General features: G+C 39.6%; 1 long non-coding RNA gene and 1 pseudogene across 1 annotated transcript in view; both read right to left on the reverse strand.

Moving 5' to 3' along the window:
• The window catches only part of LOC141374645 (uncharacterized), a 77,846-nt gene that overhangs the window by 47,646 nt on the left and 8,852 nt on the right, over window positions 1-21,348 (reverse strand). The window lies entirely within an intron of this gene.
• Window positions 3,450-4,861, reverse strand: LOC112807592 (perilipin-2 pseudogene; annotated as a pseudogene).

Raw genomic sequence — 21,348 nt, forward strand, 5'->3', positions numbered from 1 at the left:
ACTAATAATACTTAGTTTAGTCGTTCTCAATCCTAAATGCATATTAGAATCACCTGGAAACACTTTTTTTTAAAGATTTTATTTATTTATTTGACAGAGAGAGAGATAGAGCAGAACACAAGCAGGGAGAGATGTGATATGGGACTCCGTCCCAGGATGCTGGGATCATGACCTGAGCCAAAGGCAGATGCTTAACCAACTGAGCCACCCAAGCGCCCCTGGAAACACTTTTTAAAAAATAATTTATTTTCCTGCCTGCAGAAATTCTAATTTAAGAAATCTGGATAAAACTCTGGCATTTTTAAAACCCTCAAGTATCGATAAAGTGCAGCCAAAGATGAAAACCCCTGGCTTGGTAGAACTTTGGTATTTAGGGGCGCCTGGGTGGCTCAGTCGTTAAGCGCCTGCCTTCGGCTCAAGTCATGATCCCAGGGTAATGATCCCAGAAGTTCTGCTCAGCCGGAGGCCTGCTTCTCCCTCTCCCGCTCTCCTTGCTTGTGTTCCTGCTCTGGCTCTCTCTCTCTCTGTCAAATAAATAAAATCTTTACAAAAAAAACTTTGGTATTTAAATGGAAAGCACTTAGCATCAATTATTGGTCTGTCTGGATTTCAAAGAGAGGAAAAAACAACAGGATACAGGTAATGTCACATATATAAAGACAGTGAATGAGATAATTCTACGTACTAAAGTTCATTGACTCTATACTTTAACTGTGATGAAAGAAATTATCAATAATGGTGCTGATTCTCTCTACAGTCTCACAGACTTCTATGAAGGCAAGTCATCCTTAATGGTATTTCTCTCTGTGCGTCTCTGTCTCTGTCTCTGCCTTTCTTTCTGTCTCTCTCTTTCAAGTTATAGGTTGGAGCCCCTTTACTGATCTGAAAGCGGTTTGTTATTTTATGCAAATTAAAATGCAAAACTTAACCTATTCCTATAGAGTACCAGATAGCTCAGGTCCAGCAATGGAAAGATCTCTGTTTATTGATATTTTTACTACCATCACTGACACAAATAAAATCACTTCACTTCACACAGTCCTACTGTATAAAGGTATAATCACATCATCAATGAGTATGAGTGGAAATGAGCTTGCATTTACTTGACAAACTGATTAGAGGAGACTGAATGCATTGTGTTAAGGATAATATATCTGGCAAAGAAAGGAAAACACTCTAAATAAAACACCAGATCCTATCTAGTCTGACATAATGGGAATAGTTAAAGTCCACCATAAATAGAAACATGCAACCTGTTCTTGGAAATTTTTATTTCTTCTATTTTGTTTAATTATATACTAATAAGCAACCAAAAATGTCTGACACAATTTAATGGTTAGTATTTTTTTCAAAACTACAGCTGACCCTTGAATAATGTGGGGGTTAGGGGCACTGACACCCCATGCAGTCAAAAATCTGCATGTAACTTTTGACTCCCCCCAAACTAAATTCCTAATAGCCTCGTATTGACTAGAAGCCTTACCATTAACATAAACAGTTGATTAACACATATTTTAAATGTTAGATGTATTATCTACTGTATTTTTACAATAAAGTAAGCTAAAGAAAGGAAAGAAAGTCATAAGGAAAATACACTTACAGTACTGTACTGTATTTACTGGGAAAAATCCACACATAAATTGACCTGTGCGGTTCAAACCTGTGTTGTTCAAAGGTCAACTGTACAAGGCAAGTTTCTTCCATCCAAATTTAGTGGGAAGAATAATAGCTAGCATTTTTTAGCTTCCTATCACATGCCAGACACTGAGCTAAATGTTATTTCATCTAATCCTTACAATATCACCACAAGATAACAGCTACTATTACTCCTATTTAACAGAAGAGAAAATTAAGTCTCAGAAAGAAAAACTTGCCCATAATCACGGAGCCCGTAGATGGTAAAATCACGACGGAACCCAAAGCTTTTGGCAAGCCCAAGTACCTATAGTTTATGTTATATTACACCTCAGAAATTAAAGTGAAAGCGGGCGCCTGGGTGGCTCAGATGGTTAAGCATCTGCCTTCAGCTCAGGTCATGATCTCAGGGTCCTGGGATCGAGCCCCACATCGAACTCCTGGCTCAGCAGGGTGCCTGCTTCTCCTTCTCCCTCTGCCTCTCTCCCTGCCCATGCTCTCTCTCTCTATCTCTGTGTCTCAAATGAATAAATAAAATCCTTAAAAAAAAGATTAAAAATTAAAGTGAAAGCAATTAATGCAAGTCTCTTGATTGCTCTCCAGTGTGCTTTCTCCAGAGAGTCTTCCCTCTTGTGTTCTTACAGACTTTTTGAAATGAAAACTTGCCTGGCTCAGAAAGGGTCCTGGATATTCTTTTGCACAGAACAAGAGAATGCTGATACTCCATAAGGTTTTGTTACTGACTTTCTTTTCTCTTTCTTTCTTTTTTTTTAAAGAATACATTTCAGTCTACTTGCATTACAAGTTATTTGCAGGTATTTTGAGACAAAGTTTGGAGAAGTAGTCGATATAAGCGTATTGAAGGACAAAATCTACATGGAACTACATAAAAGGTCTCTGCTGTTTAGATTTATGTTACTCTATTGCCATCTTCTGGTTTTATTCTAAAATGCATTTTATAAATGTTAATCTCGTTGTGCAGCTAGGAGAGAATCACCGTCATAGCATTATGTATTAACAGGACGTGAATTCTGGAGGTTGCAACACAGCATGGCTTTAAATTAAGCTCTTCACCTTATCTATGAGTTTACTTATTTGTTAACATATTAATTAAACAAATTTTAATGAAACTGGGACTGAGCCGAGTAGCCTGTGATAGAACGGCCATGGTCATTCCATCAGGAAAAACCAGAGTCTTAAGAAAAAAAAAAGGCTTAGTTGAAGCCACCCAGGTGTTCCACAGACATATGGCTTCCAGAATTTATCAGCACCCAGTTACATGTATTCTTTAGTGTTATATGAAGCACTTAATTAGCACTATTGGAATAGACATATAAAGCAATACAAGAAAACAATATCTTGCCCTTGTCTACACCCTTCCACTCTTACACCCCACCATTCTGCCCTTTGAACTTTATGCCCAGCATTATTGACACATTGTAGGCAGCTGCACACAAGCTGGAGAATGTTACCTATTATCATACTTAAAACACTACAGCTATAATGCCACACAATAAACCCAAATGTATCTACAGGGCTCATTCCTTCATGAAAAATTTTAAAAAACTGAAGTTGTACAGTCATGCTTTGTGAGACAAACCAGTGAGATGAAGCCGCCTCAGACCAGACTGGAGCAGACACCACAACCCACATGAAGATGCTCTTATTCAATACAAACAGCAAAAACGGTAAATGCACTGAAACTTTCTGGGAGTCCTGGCTAGAGTCTGACTGACCTATCATTCTTTTCATACCACCAGGGAAACAACAGAACTCATCTGCTAATGCCAAAAATTGTAAAGCTCTTAATCCAGTTAGAAATGACTACAACTGAGGACCTTTTCTCTAGCTAGCTGCTTCCCCAATTCAGAACCGTCTAGCAGGTTAATTTCAACACCACAGAAAGTTTCCTCTGGCTGGCCGCACCATGGAGTGGTGACAAGGACAGCTTGAATGTGTTCTGTGCTCAGGCTGCTGGGCCTCCTGACTGCTTGCACCCTTCTGTGCACCTTGGTCCTGAGCATGCTGAGACTCAGCCAGCTGAGGATAAAAGGGACCTACCAGCCAGTTGAGAGGCATGTTGTTAACAAGATAATCCATCACATCTTCTAAAGACTCCCTCCTGTTCTGCAGCTGCCCCTTGCTGGAAATGAGGAGGCCGTCAGATACTTCCTTAAAGGAGGCAGCATTGCAGAACCGTGAGTCAATGTTAACCAGCCATCACCCCCAAGTGACTGGCCTGATCTTGGATGTTCTGTGGTAACCTTGGATATTGGACATCAGGGTGTGGCACATGGTCTGGAGCGGCTGAGTCAGGTTGTGGGCAATAGCAAGAGGACGTGACCCAATGTGTTCAGCACAGTGGGATTCATCTGTATCATCGTGGCCAATGCTTCTCTTCCACTCCACTCAGGAGACAGAGAACTTATCCTGAGCACCTTGAATTTTCCGGTTGGCACTATGCACATTCCTCCTGGCAAATTCAATCAGATTAACAGTGGAATGGAGCTGAGAAATGGTCTCTTTGCTTTTTTGCTTGGCTTCCTTAATCCTGTTGGAAGCCTGCTGGTGGGCACGTGAGTGGAGCTTGATAGACAGGGACCCCAGTCTAATGTAATAACTTGGCTTCTGAACCATCTCAAACCCTTCAACTTTTTTTGCTTCTTTTTCTAGTTCTTTCTCAGTGAGAGGGAGGTACTGGTCCACCAGCAATTCTGATTTGGTGAGCACGTGCTCTATTCTGCTGCTCACCAGCTGCATCATCCCACTTCCCAAGACTGTGTTAATGCTGCCACTGACCATAGACTTGGTCTTCTCTACACTGCCAGTGGTGGTGCTGGCCATGGAATCCTTGGCCCCGGTCACAGTAGTTGTCACATCATCTTTTGCCCTGGTCATAGCACCTCTGGCATTGGCAACAACCTGATGTATTGCCTGATTCAGAACAGGCATTTTCTCTTCAATCCTATCTAGCCCCTTACAAGCAGAGGTACTGGCAACAGCAATTTGTGGCTCTAGCTTCGGGATGATGGGCAGAGCACTTGTCACAGCCACGGAAATGATGGTCTTCACACCCTTCTCTGCCATCTCTCATGCAGACTTCAAGCACAGGTACCGATCCTTTGTACTGATATAAGCCAAGAAGACGAGGTCGGATGTGGAGCTCACCAAGATGGGCTACCCGAGTCACCACACTCGGCTGTGGATCAACGGCAACAGATGCCATTTTTCTCCCTGGAGAAAGAAATCAACCAACAGCAGCCCAAATGCCAAGGTCCAGCAAGTCCCATGCGGTCCAAGTCTTTTTTCTTATTTATTTATTAATTTATTTGAGAGACAATGAGTGCAGGGGGGAGGTGCAGAGGGAGCCGGAAAGAGAAAATCTCAAGCAGACTCCCCACTGAGTGCAGAGCCCACCACCCAGACTTGATTTCAAGACCCCATGATCATGACCTGAGCTGAAATCAAAGAGTTGGATGCTTAACTAAGCCCTCCAGATGCTCAAAAGCAACTGAGTTTTTAATATCTACCTCACTTACAGTAAACTTTATGAGATCTTATTTCTAATACTTTGTCCCAGCATTCCTGTGGATTTTTTCACAAAGGCAATCTTTATCTGCTAATAATAACTTTTGTACCTCCTATTCAATCTTTATAACTTTTATTTCTTTTCCCAATTTTACCATTCTTTTTTATTTTTAATATTTTATTATTTTTAAGTATCTCTACACCCAACATGGAGCTTAAACTCAGAACCCTGAGATCAAGAGTCCCATGCTCTACTGACTGAACCACCCACGCACCCCCAAATTTTACCATTCTAATAACTAGAATTTAATTTTGGATAGAAGTGATACTAGAAAGGAAATTAAAGGCAATACTTCTGAGGTTTCAACATGTATTGTAATATTTACTGCAGATTGTATTGTACACACCCTTTAATGGGTTTATGATGTTCCCTTCTTCTGGTGACTAAAAGTTTTTTATCATGATTGAACTTATATTTTATCAAATGGACCTTTTATTCTTAATAAATTTTTCCTTACTTTGTTTCATATTGATATAGCGTCATTAGCTTTCCACTGGTTCACTCTTAGCTAACATATTTTACATGTTTTTACTTCCAAACTTCCTAGGTCCTTATGTTTTCAGCATGTCTCTCATAAACAGCTTACAGTTGTTTTTTTTTTTTTAATTTTAGGAGTTTATTTTTGTTTTAGTGGTTTTAATCCAAACAGATAATCTGTCTTTCAACTGGCAAGCTTAACTCATTTACATTCCCTAAGATGTTGTTCATTTATTTGTGTCTTCTTTCCATCTTCTCAAAATATTTTTTCTATTGTTTCTTCAAACTACTTGTACATATATTTGCATAGAAAAAAAATTATTTGTTCATATATAGGAAAATTATGCATTTCTTTTCACTATTTTTTACCTGCTACCTTACTAAATTGTTGTACAAAATAGTTTCTTTAGGTGATTTCTTAGGTTTCTAGATATATAATAATATCTGCAATTAGTCTCCCTTTCCTTTTCAATTTTTATGTTTATTTATTCATTCTTCTCTTGACTCCAGTAAAATGTTAAATAATAATGGCAATAATGGACAACACTGTCTTATTCTTTTAAATTTTAGCCATTCGTGTGGGTACATATTTGAAACCTAAACCCAAGTAAAGTCAGGTCAATAGTTATAAATCCTCAGGAAAGTATTTTGCTTTTTTTTTTTAAAGATTTTATTTATTTGACAGAGAGACACAGCGAGAGAGGGAACACAAGCAGGGGGAGTGGGAGAGGGAGAAGCAGGCTTCCCGCAGAGCAGGGAGCCCAATGCAAGGCTCCATCCCAGGACGCTGGGATCATGACCTGAGCCGAAGGCAGATGCTTAACGACTGAGCCACCCAGGCGCCCCATTAGGAAAGTATTTTTCTCATACCCAGAGCCAGGTTGAGATACAAAAGCTTCCTTATCACCTACCTGCTTGTACTTGCGGATAAATTTTTTTCTTTTTCTTTATTTTCCTTTTCTTCCTTCTTCTTCGTCTTCTTTGAGATATAATTGCCATAGAACATTATATTAGTTCCAGGTGTCCAGGATAATGATTTGCTATATGTATATATTACAAAATGATCACCACAGTAAGTCTAGTTAACATCCATCACCACATAGGTACAATTGATGAGAACTTTTAAGACCTAATCTTCAAGCAACAATAGGCATTTTCTTTGCCTTTTCACTTAGCATGTAGCCCTTTGAGGGTTCCAATTTAATGCAGGATCTCAGTTTCAACTTCCCACCTTTTAGTTAAACACTTAAATTCAAGCCCATAATTACCAAGATTAGGGAAGCTCCCTTCCTACCTCCAAAGGCAACTACATTTCCAACTCCCACTTACTGTGTTATTTGTTTTCCTCTTCATTTTAGATGGCTGGGCTTTCCTTGACTTCCTTGTAATTCAACTATGAATTTTAATTTAAATTTTTAAGATGTGATATATAGCATAACAAATTTTAAATAAGCCATGAAAATTCTCTTACCCAGTCCATCATCCACCCAGTTCCCACCATTACCCCTCCCCACAAATAACCCCACAAGTAACCACTACTGCTTCTTGTATATCTTTCCAGACTTTCTTTATACTTGTACAATCAAATAAAGGTACTATACCATATACATTATCCTGTATCTTGCTTTTTTTCTCACTTAATATATCTTGGGAGCTCTTTCCACATTAATACATATAGTGCTTCCTCATTTTTATATGGACATGTCACATTATATTGCATGACAGAACATAATTTAATTGATCAATTCCCTACATTTGTAATATTTACATTTTTCCCTATTACAAACTATGTTGCAAAGAATAATGTACCTATAGATCATTTACCGGGTATACCAGTGTAGCTATTGGATAAATTCCCCAAATTGTATTACGGGGTCAAAAGATATAGGCATTTGTGATTTTGACAATTATTACTAAATTGTCTTCTTTACAGATTGTAACAATTTGCATTTCCCACCAACAATGCATAATCCTCTTAGAGGTACTGCTGCTTACTTAGCAAAAGTCCATGGTGGCAAACTGGACAGGCATGATTAGCTCTGAGTTTGGGCTATATACCAGCTTGTGTAGAGCCACTAAAAAGTTCAGTTGGTTTCTCCTCGCCCTGGTAGACTTCTCTGATCACCCGGCTTCCAAGTCAACTGCCCCTGGGGCTAGAAATGGCTGCAGGTCTCTCTGATGTGCTGCCCAGGTTCTCTGTGGCTCACCCCTTTCTCAAGTTCAGTTTACTCAATGTTCTTTATGTCCACAGTTCTTCAAAAGCTCTAAACACAAATACCATTGCTTTTTTGCCTGTTTATCCAAGTTTCCTCATTAGAGATGAAACAAGGGTCTTCCTCTCACATACCCTATTTGAAAGCTTTCTTGTCTTCTTTTTTTTTTTTTTTAAGATTTCAGTTACTTATTTTAGAGAGCATGTGTGTGTGCACGTAAGCAGGGCTAGGCGGGGCAGCGGGGGTGGGGGGAGGGGGAGTTTCAAGCAGACTAAGCACTGAGCATGGAGCCACTCCAGGGCTCAATACAGGGCTCAATCCCATGACCCTGAAATCATAACCTGAACAGAAATCGAGTCTGGCACCTAACTGACTGAGCCACCCAGGTGCCTTTTCTTATCTTCTTTTTGAAATGAAATGAAATACCTCTAGTGCTTCCCAATAATCATGATACTGGTTTGGGGGCTGAGATAGGATAGTTTATAATTTGAGGGAATATCCATCAATCTCTACTTTATTGAAAATTTTTTTATTCATCAATGTTTGTTGATTTTGTGAAAGACCTTTTAGTATACACAGAGAAAATAAGAAGAAAAATTTTGGAATATATTAGGCATTCTTATGCCAAAGGGAGTCAAGACTGAGGATGGTGCCCAGGACTTAATTATGAGGGTGTCAGAGGTACAGAGGAGATTATATCCTCAATTCTGGTAAATCTAACCATTCCCTGATTAGAAAGGACTGAGAAGGGGGTGCCTGGGTGGCTCAGTTGGTTAAGCGTCTGCCGTTGGCTCAGGTTATGATCTCCAGGTTCTAGGATTGAGCCCCACATGGGGCTCCCTGCTCAGCAGAGAGTCTGCTTCTCTCTCTCTCTCTCTCTCTCTCTCTCCCTCTGCCCCTCCCCACTGCTTGTTCTTTCTCTCTCTCAAGTAAATAAATAAAATATTAAAAAAAAATAGAAAGGACTGAGATCCTGAGCATGAGATAAGAACTTTGGTTTGATGCACTCAAAAATACTGCATCCTGGGGAGCCTGGGTGGCTCAATCGGTTGAGCACTGGACTCTCAGTTTCGGCTCAAGTCATGGTCTCATGGGTCCTGGGAATGAGCCCTGCGTTGGGCTCTGCGCTCAGTGGGGAGTCTGAAAGATTCTCTTCCTCTGCCCCTCCTCCTGTGCCCTCTCCCTCTCCCAAATAAATGGGTAAATCAAAAAAAACAACGGGGTGCCTGGGTGGCTCAGTCGTTAAGCATCTGCCTTCAGCTCAGGTCATGATCCCAGGGTCCTGGGATCGAGCCCCGCATCGGGCTCCCTGCTCTGCGGGAAGCCTGCTTCTCCCTCTCCCACTCCCCCTGCTTGTGTTCCCTCTCTCGCTGTGTCTCTCTCTGTCAAATAAATAAATAAAATCTTTAGAAACAACAACAAACAACAAAAAACAACAACAACAACACACTGAATCCCAAATCCTCCCGAATCCTCTGGGCCCGCAGAAGTGGCCCACTCTTCAGTTAAAAACACTAATACTTAATGAAAAAAAGGCATTTCTGTAGGCCTGACTCACTGCCCTCCAGCTCATCTACCCTCTCTCCACCCTTCCTCCCTCCTTAATTCACCCTTTATAGCTTCCAGTCCTGCATTAAATCAGTGGGGAGTTTACAACACAAGAGAATGACTTTCTTCCTGTGTGAAGAGAACACTAATCCCATTAACTGCTCTTTAAATAATGTCACTTGTTATTTAAGAGTAGAATGACTCATGGAACCAGCCTTACAGACTTAGAATCCACACCAGATCTTAACGGTTCAAGGTAGAAGTGACAAGAAATGACAGATTTTTCCATAAACTATTTCATGGCTATTTCATGACTGTAAAGTGACCATATTTTCAACCACTTAATGAGCCATAGCTTCTATCAATATTCAAGTGAGATGTTGCTTCCACATCTAATCTATTGATGCTGTGGTCTGAATGTTTGTGGCCTCCTCCCTCCACAAAATTCATATATTGAAATCCCAACCCAATGTGATGGTAATAGGAGATGGGGCCTTTGGGAAGTGCTTTGGTCGTAAGGGTGGAGCTCTCATAAATGGGATTTGTGCCTTTATTAAAAGAGGCTCCAGAAGGATCTCTTGTCCCTTCCACCATGTGAGGATACAATGAGAAGTCTGTAACCTGAAAGAGAGAGACCTCATCTGACTGTCCTGGCACCCCCATCTTGGACTTCCCACCTCCAGAACTGTGAGAAATAAATTTCTGTTGTTTATAAGCTACCCGATCCATGGTATTTTGTTATGGCAGCCTGAGCGGACTAAGATAGTTGGCAAACCCTGTCAATTCTCTCTCTAAAAATATATATACTGAGAATCCATTCATTTCCTTCCATCCCCACTACATCTGTTTCTGGGCGGTCATCATCTCTCACCTACAAGAGCACAGTAACCTCTTAACTGGGATCCACAGAACCACTCACCAATCCCTTTGCCACAAATATAAAGAATCATTCCACTCCCCTGCTTACAACCCCTCCCTGGCCTCTTCTTCTTTTTTTTTTTTTTTAAAGGTTTTATTTATTTGACAGAAAGACAGCAAGAAAGGGAACACAAGCAGGGGGAGTGGGAGAGGGAGAAGCAGGCTTCCCGAGGAGCAGGGAGCCAGATGCAGGGCTTGATCCCAGGACCCCGGGATCATGACCTGAGCTGAAGGCAGACGCTTAACGACTGAGCCACCCAGGCGTGCCCTGGCCTCTTTTTGATCAAATCTTTATCCTGGGTTCAATTAGCAATAATCGCCCTGCCTGACTTGGCCACAGATTGCTGCCCCCTCCCTCCCATCTCACACCACCCTCTCACTCACTCATTACATTGCATTCCAAACATGCCAAATCTTCAAGCTGTTCTCCCTCCAGGCATTCCCTCCAGGCTTTGTTCCTGCTCTTCTCTCTGCCTGGAAGGTAGAGATGATCCACAAAAGGAAAAAACCGTCTGCTACTCTATTTTGTTATCTCATATATCTTTTTACTTTAACCAAGAAATAATGTATCCATTGAGAATCCACATCTCAAAACTAATGGGATAGGTGAGAAAGAAAAATGGGAGGTGGAGGAGGAGTACTGCAGACCATGCTGTATCACAGCATGCCAATGAGCATTATTTAGTATTGGATGGGCAAGATAAGGAGCAAGAAAATAAGCCCCTACCCCTCCAGCCTCCTCTTTTTCTCACTTGAGAGAGATTTAAGAGTCGTGAACTACAGGGAACTTCTCTTCAGGCTAAAGTGCTAGCCAATACATGACTGTGCTCCCTCATTTATAAATGTACACATTTTAAAGCTGTCATATTTAATGTCATTTTCCTGCTAAAATCAATGATGAGACCACTGGTAAAGAAAATAAAAAAAAGAATTAGACCAGTGGTTGGTCTAATAATGGAGTGATTCTAGATGATTCTAGATGGAGCAGGAAACTAAATTAGGCATGAATAGGTTTATTCACAAGCATCCACCCTCCTAGAACTATGTTTCAGGGAAATGCATTACTTAACCCTAATTATTGGATCTTTATAATTCTGACAGCTTTCAAAACAAGAATTCTATAGCTTCATATTTCAGGAACAAAATCTGCATTATTTATTTTCTATAGCTGTAATTGCCGTTTTACTCTTGATTCAAGTCAAAAGAAAGATCATACAAGTGCGGAGCATGAAATAAGAAGGCACACTTCTAGCCTGGCCAGCTTGTTGAGTTCCCACTGAAAATGAGTGAAGCAAGTACCACCAGGATTCTAACAGAATTCTAAATTTTCAGTATATATTAAGCAGGTTCTCCAGAGAAATAGAAACAGTAGTATGTATATCTATATCAATAAGAAATAGGCTGATGTGATGATGGAATAGAAGGAAACAATGGAATATAAGGAAAAGTAGATAAGCACCCACTGTAGATATTCAGCATTTATTCACTCACGTAGTAAGTATTCATTGAACACTTAACCACACACAAGACAAATGTGGCAGTGAATAAGACAAGACAATGCTGCACTCATCAGAATTCTATTAAAAAAGATACTTTATAAGTATAATGGCTAACATTTCTTTGCTACTGATTATGCACCAGATCCTATGATAAATGTTTTATTCACATGCATTTCTCATTTGCTCTTCACCAGTGTAAATTAATCCTCATATTTTAAAAAATTACATGTGAAGGAAATGCAGTAGGCTAAACAATGACTTCCCAAAGATGTCCCTGTCCTAATCCACAGAACGTGTACATACGTTAATTTATGTGGTAAAATTATTGCAGAAATGATTAAGAACAGTGGATTCTGGATTCCAGGTGAGCCCAATGTAATCACAAAGGTCCTTCCTTGTAAAAAGGAAGAGGATCCAACTCATTAGTAGATATGAAGACAGAAGCAGAGTGCAGTGGATGAAGAGGCCACGAACCAAGAAATGAAGGCAATCTTGAGGATGAAATAGGTGAGGAAACAGATCTCTCCCTAGAGGCTCCCATGCCTGTCAACATCCTTGATGTTAGCCCAATGAAATTTACTTGTCTTTGGACTTCTGGAAGGGTAAGGTAATAAATCTGTGCTCTGTTAAGCCACTAAATTTGTGCTAATTTGTTATGCCAGCAAAAGGAAACTAATACAGGAAGACAGAACTTTAAGGAGGTGGGTGCTGTAAACCACTGGTTCTCGATTTGGGCTCTACCTTCCAGTGACCAATTCATGAAATCTTCTATGGGAGCAGGTTATTTTGAATATGTTCCTCAAGTTCCTCCAATACACATTTGAGTAAAAGCTTTTGATAGGTAAATGAGAGCTCAGCACTCTCTCTTAAAAGTTCGTGCAGGACATAGACCTTCCAGGCAAAAACAACATTCCACTGCATGCATTTCCCTGATTATTTATAACTTCCCCTACCAACTGCCATTAAACATTGTAACTAAGTATACTGAAGAGAAAGTCAAAATTCTAAAAAGTGCAATTTTACAAAGAGGTTTTTACCACTTCGTAGATTTACCTCTTCATAGATCACGGATGGAGGCACATTGCCAATGCAAGTTTCCCCCCACTTTTTGTGTTTGCATTAGGCCACTTGGCTTTTATAAAAGACCCAACATCAGTACTTGTTTTCACTAACTGAAAGAAATCAGAAAAGGATTTTCACTTTTATGATGAAAGGTGAAAAGCGAAAATAGCATTGTTTTGCAGTGAGCTGTGATTGAACAGATGCACACCCCATGCAGCTAGAGAGCTCCCCAAGTTCCTTCCCCAGGGATCACACAGCAGCTCACCATCAAGTGCTATAGATTTGAACTGCGTCTGTGAGCATCTGTGCTTTATCACAATGTATTTTGTGCATCCTTTAGCAAGGTGTGTCCTAAGGTATCAAATAAGTCTAAGAGAGGTTATTTTTGGGGGTTGGGGAATGCTCAAAATTTTTTGCATATAAATTAATAGTTATTGCTTCTATGTCGCTCATAGGAATATGCTATTTTTGAATAGTGGGGGAAACTTGTATTCTTTAAGACTTTTTGACTTTGCATTTTATCTTTTGTACATATCTAAAACTCTCACTTAGTCTTTTTGTATGTTTTTTGATATTTAATTACGAAAAAACAAAACCCCCTTATCTGTATAGGTCCTTCTATACTCCACCTCTGTATATCTCAAAGTCCTTATGAATCCATTCATTCTTCCTTTATTAGATCACTTACTCACTTGGACTCAACGAAATCATCGAATGTTTAGCAAGTGCAAGACTCCCCTCTACACATTCTTTGTACTCGTGGAGATAAACAGACAAATAAGAACTAGTCCTTACCATCAAGAAACTTATTTCCTGAATGGTTTATCAGCAATTTGTAAATACTTTTATAGCTGCACCTTTTACATGAGATTACAATTGTTTATCTCTGTGTCTCTCCTAAGACAGCTCTTGGGGGTAAGGAGCAGGTCATATTCACCTTTGTATCTGTGGCATTCAATAAATATGTGCTTTCATATGTTCCTGATTGAATGAATGAACCTAAAAGGAGACTAAGGTAAACACACAGAAAATCCACTCTACACATCAAAGAGAATATGGAAAATCATATTTAATTGGGAGGATTTACCAGATGGAGATGGTGGATATGGCAGTGTCAGGGCTGTAAGGTCACTAACCTTTTTTTTTTTTTTTTCCACCTGAACACAAAGGAAGACAGTATTTTCTAGCCTTCTCAATCTTGATGGGGAGATGTGAGGCCATGTGGGGTCATGTGACTAGTTATGGCCCATGGGACATGAGTCAAAGGAATAGGCTACTCCCAGGCTCAGCCCCTGAAGTCAGTCTCCACTTAAATTTTCTGCTCCTTTTTTTTTTCTTCTTCTTCTTTCTCAACAACCCTAGAGCTCACAAATCAAAGACCCTGGTGTTATAAAATGGAAAGATCTGGGTACCTAAATGTCTGCATGTAGTCAACCGCCTCTCTCCTTACCACTTTCATTAAGAATTGTGATATAAGCAAACATTAAACTTTTATTGTATTGAGCTCTTGAAATGTTGGGATTGTTTATTAAAGTAGTTAGGCTCTGGCTCATACAGAAGAGGATGGCTTTCCAGGTAAAGGGAGCCATGGAAACAAAAGCAAAAAGGAAGGAAAAGATATTAAGTGGTTGCAAAGTTTAAGAAAGAAAAGAGTCTCTCTCTCGCTCTCAAAAAAAAAAAAAAAAAAAGGAGGGGAGAGAAGGGCACCTGGGTGGCTCAGTTGGTTAAACATCTGCCTTTGGCTCTGGTCATGATCTCAAGGTCCTGGGATCCAGTCCAGCATCGGGCTCCCTGCTCAGCGGGGAGTATGCTTCTCCCTCGGCCCCTCCCCCCACTCATGCTCTCTCTCTTTCTCTCTCTCTCTCAAAAATAATTTTTTTAAAAAAATCTTTAAAAGAAAGAAGAATCAGAAGAAATCAACCCTAATGAAAAACAGAGTCAGATGCCAGGAGGGCTTTGACTGATGAACTAATCTGAAAGAAAATGAAGAGCAATAGTTTTCTAAAAGTGACACAATCGTGACACAATCAAAATAGTATTTTAGGAAGTATAACTTAGCAGCAGTGCAATCTGGATAAAACTTTAAGTTCTTTTGATGAGATGAAATGACGACTCAAGTTAGATTTTCAGAAAAGAGAATTTACTAACTCCCATAGCTAAGAAGTCAGGCATAGCTGGATTGAGGGGTTCAACAAGACTCTGGACTCCATCTCTCTCTCTAGATTACTCAGCTTTCCCCTCTAATGGTTTTATTTGCAAGACATGATGTTCCCCAGTGACTCCAATCTTACTTTCTATTTACATCAAGTCCAGCAGAATGAGATTCTCTTTCCCAACTCAGAAATGAGTTTATTTTTAGAAAGCATGATTAACATGTGCAGCTCAAAATAAACCCTGTGCTTGGGTCCAGAGCACATGCTCTGGGCTGCAAGAGAATAGAAACTGTTGGTGAGGAAAATTTGGGGGAGGAAAATTTTTCCTTTTTTCCCTTCTATATTCTTTGGCTGATCTAATAATTAAACTGACATAATACAGACCAACAGAAGAAAATTTTAATTTCATACATATGGGAGCTCATAAAAATGAGACTCAAAGAAGTAACCAAAGCAGGCAGTTTTTATACCTTTTAGACAAACAATAAACTTGTAAAGAATCAACAATAAAAAGAAGTTGGGGTTTGGGGTAGCACCTTAATGAAGCAGTAACAAGGCCTGTTTATACAGCTTTCTCAGACCTGAATTTCCTACCTCTGACAATAAGGATGCTTTCTGGAGGCACCTTCTGGGTGCAGGGAGGGTAGCCTTCACAAGAGAAATTTATTTCCTGCTTTCAGGGGGGCAAAGGATGGTCAGGGTGTCCTTCTGGTACCAGCCGTTTCAGTAACTTTGACTCAAAATAATCAATATGCTGGGCACCTGGGCAGCTTTGTCAGTTAAGCCTCTGCCTTCGGCTGAGGTCATGATCCCAGGGGCCTGGGATCCAGTCCTGCATTGGGGTCCCTGCTCTGCAGGGAATCTGCTTCTCCCTCTGCCGCTACCCCCACTCATTCTTTCTCTCTCTCTCAAATAAATAAATAAATAAATAAATAAATAAATAAATAAAATCTTTAAAAAAAAATCAATATGCCAAAGCATATTTAGGGGCAGCCTGCCCTGAACCCTATAATATCCATTATTCATTGCAGCAGTAATGCTGTGTAACAAAGAACTCAAGAGCTTCAAAAGCCTACAATGATAAGCATTATTGCTCACATGCCTGGGGTCTGCTGGGAGTTGGCTGTAGGAAGGCTCTGGTCCTTCTCAAGGGCTTCCACGGCATAGCAGGAGTGCAAAAGAGGAATCAGAAACATTGAAAACTTCTTGAAGCTTTGATTCACTTTCTCATAATTCTATTGGCCAAAGAAAATCACATAGGTTGGGGACATAAATTTCAACTTTATAGGAGAAACCCCAAAGTTACATACTAAAAGGTATAATACAGAGACCACTGAAGCAAACAATCTACCACACCCATGAATATCCCATGGGCAAAGTGGGAGAGAGATGGTATTCCAAGGAAAACATGAATGCTATTAATGGAAAAAGTGGTGGATAGATTCTGGTTAGCAAAGTCAACAGATGACCACTTCTGGCATGATAAAATACAAACTAATACAGAGTTTTTGAAAGTGTGAATGTAAAGAAAGCAATGTCTGAAAAATGTTAGAAGTAGAATCATTAGTATTTGATGACTATATTTAGAAGTGAGAGAAACTGGGGGTGTCTGGGTGGCTCAGTCATTAAGCGTCTGCCTTTGGCTCAGATCATGATCCCAGGGTCCTGGGATCAAGCCCCACATCAGGCTCCCTGCTCAGTGGAAAGCCTGCTTCTCCCTCCCCCACTCCCCCTGCTATGTTCCCTCTCTTGCTGTGTCTCTCTCTGTTAAATACTTTAAAAATATATAAATTTAAAAAAAAAGTGAGAGAAAATGGCCCACAGATTCACACCTAAGTGGACTAGAGAACATGGCACTTGGGAAAGTTGCAGGGGAAGGGGAGTGAAGGAAATGGTAAGTTTGGTTTTAAACATAGTGAATAGATTGGTGAAGTAAAAGAAAAGAAAACTGAAGTGGAAGGGGATAAATGGAATATGTTCATCTAGCTGAGTTTGAAGTATAAAAACTTTCCTTTGAGTCCAAATTTTCAGAGGTTGCACTTTGAATTTCATCTCAGGTCTGTATAGCCAGACCTGAGATGATACTAATCATTTTTATTCCAAAGATACCTTCTGGTATCTTAGAAATGAGTTTCTAGAAAAATCATTAGTATTTTGTTTCTACTAACAAGAACAATTATGCTCCACCAGTATCATAATATCTTGAAGCGCCCAATATCATGTGATTTTTTTTCAGGATAGCAATAAGAAAATATTTAACTCAATTCAATTCAGCATTCATGGCATGTTTATTTTGTTGGTGTCTGATTCCCTTTAAATGAGAAATCAGGGTACAGATTTTATTGTGAACCTGTATTAATCAGGATTTTTTTTTAACCAGAACATCTCTACCCTATGACCATCGAGATAAGTGGCAATCTGATATTACCTTTTTAAAAATAGATGTCTTTAGTTAGGATAGCTTTCTGCGCATTCTACAGTTAATACTCTAAGCAGTTTCTTGTATCAGATTTTATTTTCTCTCTTCTGCAGGTGTGATTTCAGCCTCTTCTTTTTAGTTCTACCCTCAAAGCAGTAGATCAACTTGCTTCTAGAGAATTTATCGATACAGGTAGTTCAGAGAGATTAAGAGGAAGAACATGGGATGCAGAATCAGACAAGCTGGGTCACCTGCTAGTTGTGGTAGTTCAGAGAGATTAAGAGGAAGAACATGGGATGCAGAATCAGACAAGCTGGGTCACCTGCTAGTTGTGTGACTTTAGGGGGATCACTTAATCTTTCTGTGCCCCAGTTGCATCAAAGTACTTCTGCCTTTCATGTCTCACCAAAGGGCTGTCAAACCCAGATGCCTTCCTCATCAGCAAAGTGAATATCAGAAAAATATTTTCATTGGTAAAATTAATGACTTGCTCATCATCATAATCATTATCAGATATCATTGGGAAAATTAGTGGTGTTCAAGATACTTATGGCTGAAATATATCAGAAGTGCTTCCCACACTTAACAAAGAGCTAGCTTTTTTATTTTGTAGTATGAACTGTTTTGTCCTTGCTTGCAAATGCATGTTTAATAAATGTCTGTATAAGTGGTAAAATTTTGTCTAAAACTTGCTTTTATTATAATCTGTCATCAAAGTGTGGGGAAATGGACAACCTTCACCCACCTCAAACTTTTCCATGGTTACTGTTATCTGACAAAGAGAATGTTAAGGGTTGTATGTGGCCAAATAAAGTCCATTTGCAACAGTAGTTACACTGAGTAAATATTTTCGAAATAAAGTATAAACAATTAGTTTCTAGTTTCAAAAGTCATAAAATAGAGACCATGTTTAGTACCCCCAATAATACTAATTTTATTTTATTTTTTCTTAAGATTTTATTTATTTATTTGAGAGACAGAGAATGAGAGACAGAGAGCATGAGAGGGAAGAGGGTCAGAGGGAGAAGCAGACTCCCTGACGAGCAGGGAGCCCGATGTGGGACTCGATCCCGGGACTCCAGGATCATGACCTGAGCCGAAGGCAGTCACTTAACCAACTGAGCCACCCAGGCGCCCTAGAATTTATTTTTTAAAAATATTTTATTTATTAATTTGAGAGAGTGAGAGAGAGTGTGAGAGAGAGAGCACAAGCAGGGGAAGAGGCAGAGGGAGAAGCAGACTCCCCTCTGAGCAGGGAGCCTGACATGGGGCTTGATCCCAGGATGCTGGGATTATGACCTGAGCCGAAGGCATATGCTTAACCCTCTGAGACACCCACCTGCCCCCAGATTTTAGAATTTAAACAAGAATACAGTCAAGGGATGAATTTAGCCATATGTATTTTTTGCTTGGTTCTTAAAAGCTAAAATAATTTATGCTACCTGTTGTACTGAACTTTGATCACAAATAATATATTTAAATTGCTGGCAAGTAAAGTCCCTTAAAATTACAATAGCAGCAAATATTGGCTCATCATCTAAAATTAGTATTATCGGGGCGCCTGGGTGGCTCAGTTGGTTGAGCGACTGCCTTCGGCTCAGGTCATGATCCTGGAGTCCCGGGATCGAGTCCCACATCGGGCTCCCTGCTTGGCAGGGAGTCTGCTTCTCCCTCTGACCCTCTTCCCTCTCGTGCTCTCTATCTCTCATTCTCTCTCTCTCAAATAAATAAATAAAATCTTTAAAAATAAATAAATAAATAAATAAATTCTAAAATCTGGGATCATAAGAATGGGGTATTAACTTAATGGAATAATGATTTCTTGTGCAACTCCCAGGGACCAGGAAAATTGCCCTCCATAATAGGAAAAAAGTTCAAAGGTATTAAAAAAGAAAGAACTCATATTTTTCCCCACTGGAATTCAATTATTAAACTCTAGGGATGTTTTTAGTAGAGCTTTAATTTTGCAATAGTACGCTAGGAGAAATGTCACCTCTAAAGCAATTTTATACAGCTTTGGATCAAGGTATGATATGTCTTATGTACCTTAGATGTTGAGATACAGAGATAGATCTTATTTAATTGAGTGAAACTTCAAATCTAATTACCTTCGTATTTATGGCTTGCTTTATATATCATGAAGATACTTGGCTAAATATCCCCAAAGGTATACTTTAAATTGAGAAACTGGGACAATATTTACCAATTCTTTGACTGTCAGTCTCAGTAAGTAATGTGCTAGAATTTTTATTAGCTGCAAACACCACATATTGTAGCATAGATAATCTGTATTTCACCCAGAAGTAGCTGGGTGAAAATTTCACAACGCAAAGATTATTTTCTCTCTCTCTCTGTGTGTGTGTGTGTGTGTGTGTGTGTGTGTGTATAATAAACCACTTTTACCCTCTAGATAATCAAAGAAAATCCCTGGGATTTCTCTCTGCTGTTTTCTCCCTTTCAGCTAGGCCTAACAACCACCATCGATCTGTAGATTCTACCCAGTGTGACTGAGACAACAGCAAACTACAGACCTTAAGCAACCAGCAACCAGTCAGAGTTCAGGAAGCTCTCATTAGCGGGCAAGTACAGAGTAACTCCTGTAGCTTATGCAAGCTTTGGGGGCTCTTCTTCCTCCATGAGAACTGCTAATGAAATTTGTCCTGGGATGCCAGGATTTACCACTTGAATCACAGCAGGCAGCCCCTAGGAGATATTCTTTTATCCACCCTTCTCTCCCTATGCCACTGGTTGGTATCAAAGTCCTTCACATATTCTTTCCTTCTTTCTTCAGTGGAAAGAACCCTAATGTCCCTGGAACAAGGAAGGCCTGGGCTTGCATTTTCAGGCAGGGGTGAGCCGTTTTTTTTTTTTACCACTTTTCCCCACAGCAATGAAGTCTTCTTCATCCACTCAACATTTCCAAGCCCTAGCCCCAACACAGGCCATAGGTTCTAAAAATTCCATTTTGGAAGACAGACAGTTGAATGTTAGGAGGCTTCAGCTACCCCCAAAATGAGAAAGTTAAGAAGAAAATGTTTTAAGGATAATAGTGTTTACTATGAGCCAGGTGATTTATAAACATTTCATTTAGCTTCACCAACAATCCTCTGCAGCATCCCTATTTCACAGTTGAGAAAACTGAGATCTGGGATAAGCAACCTGCCCAGGGTTCTACAGATAGTATTTTCTAGAGTAGATAGAGCCCATTCACTCTTCTATAGTTTCTCTTTACTTAACATACTCTCCACCTCTCTCTCTCCTCTGTCTTCCCCTCAAGGTCCCCTAGCCCCAATCTCCTTTTCAAAATCAAAGTTCAAGATAATTAAAACAGTAGGTAATTACCTCATGAACAGACACAGGACTTATCTCCATTTCACTATCAGCACCTGATTTACTTTTATTGATTTATTGTTTACCTCCATAGACAAGCTCCACAGGGTTAAGAAACATGTTTTTTTCATTTTTGTCAATGAATGAATGGACAAGCAGAATAATGGACTAGAAAGTCTAGAAATATATCCAAATATGTAAGGGAATGCAAATGATACAGGTGGCATCAGTAGAAAAGATTATTATTCAATAAATGGTCCTGTGAAAAATGTTTAGTCATCCGAGGAAAAAAAACGTAGCATTATGACAAAATATAGTTTTCATAGAGATCAAAGATTTACATATGAAGAAAACGAATCTATAAAAATTCTAATGAAAACCATGGAAGAAATTTTCTGGGGTTACAGATGGGGGAACTCTTATCTATTCCTTTAAGACACTGCAGTTCTTTGCTAGTTAATAAAATGGCATTACAACTGCTGGGTATTTACCCCAAAGATACAAA

The sequence above is a fragment of the Callorhinus ursinus genome, unplaced genomic scaffold (genome assembly GCF_003265705.2).
Source record: "Callorhinus ursinus isolate GAN/ISIS: 27379988/994484 unplaced genomic scaffold, GSC_fseal_2.0 scaffold2, whole genome shotgun sequence".
NCBI classification, from domain to species: Eukaryota; Metazoa; Chordata; class Mammalia; order Carnivora; family Otariidae; genus Callorhinus; species Callorhinus ursinus.